Below are 1,536 nucleotides of genomic sequence, written 5' to 3'. Positions count from 1 at the left end.
GCGCGCACCAAAATTTACGATCGGAACAGTCGTCAAATCGCTTCGTGCATATCTCAAGAAGCACGTTGCGGATGATTGGCTTGGCGACAGTGAAAACAGCGAAGCGGAATCGCAATAAAGGGCCAATTCACTCACATGGCCGATTTGATTTTCAGGCCTTTCCAAACTAGCGTCAACTACCCACAATATTAGACCAGGTCAACACGTCCATATTACTTACTTTGCAAGCTTGGATAGGCTCAGTTTGTCGATTTAGCAAAAAGCTGGAGAGCTTTCGCTTGCACCATATAAATAGGATATAACGACATATAATCCCGATTCCTCCAGCTTCGGCTGGAGAAATTTTCTTACAGTAGCAAACAATTAAAAAGTACCGATTGTCGGGCTTTTATTCACCATAAGATGCTGATCTCATCCAGGCAATCGTCGAAGTCCTCCATGCTGGACGGGTCAGTCTCTTTTGAGTCTTTTTGTCTCCCAAGACGCAATAAATTTCACTACGTAGACATCGTGGAGGGCAATATGCCAGCTTGATATTTGTTGTTGAAGTCTGCAGCAGCGGTAGAGTCGAAAACGACGGACCCAGCTACGAACAACTTTTCACTTAAGGGATCGGACTATTATCAAAAAGGCTTGATTACTTTCCTTTCACGCGGTGGTCTCAGCATTCAGAATGTCCTTGAGACCTCTGTAGATTGCGACATCACCAGCCTCGACTTTGATCACTGTCAGATGTCTCAAAAAACGGGTGTTGAGTTCGCCAGAAACAACACATATTTTGATCTTACGCGTCTGACACCTGTCCTTGAAGTTGTGTGCTACTATCGAGTCCTGAACGAGATAGTGTCTCTCACTGTCACTATTGTATGCTGAATCGCTTTGTGTTATCAATACTGCTGCTAGATTTTTCAGCTCGTACCTACACTAAGCTTTGGTGCCATTTTTACTTCTGCTATTGCAAGATGTGTCATCGAACTGCAAACTAGACGACATCAGTTACGTCGAAATGGAAATCGGAGATCAATTCACCGCTTCAACACACGCGCTGTCAGCCCACATTTGCGGCTGATTGGTGATTAAACACCATCAATCTTCTGAAAACGATCCGGCCGGCTTACAGATGGAATCGGGAATTCGTATACTCCCACTCGCCGTTACGGCAACAATGAAAGTATTGCTCATCGACACAAATCCCGTCAGCCAAATTACATGCCATGCTCCGCTGAAATCGACGGTCATGACTCTCGCGTCTTCAAATTTGACTACTGACTTTTCCATGAGAAGGTCTTTTCGCAGTTCATGCTGAGGTTTGCACCAGCAAGCACCGTGTGTGGGAGATCGCTTGTGCAACGAGATTGGTCGTCCGTGAGAATAGTGAGATTAGTCCTACGGCGGAGCCAGGAACAAAATTGGTCAATGAAGCAAGCGAGTCGATGTGTTGATGCCGTAAATGGCTTTGGGCTCTCCTTCGTCATGTACAGCGACGTGCAGATGGCTTGAGTCATGTCGACAATCCAGACACGGGTGATTTTTTCG

This window comes from Plasmopara halstedii (assembly GCF_900000015.1).
Source record: "Plasmopara halstedii genome assembly, contig: Scaffold_323, whole genome shotgun sequence".
NCBI classification, from domain to species: Eukaryota; Oomycota; class Peronosporomycetes; order Peronosporales; family Peronosporaceae; genus Plasmopara; species Plasmopara halstedii.
The sequence above is the reverse complement of the archived record's forward strand: the minus strand, read 5'-3'. Positions refer to the sequence as shown.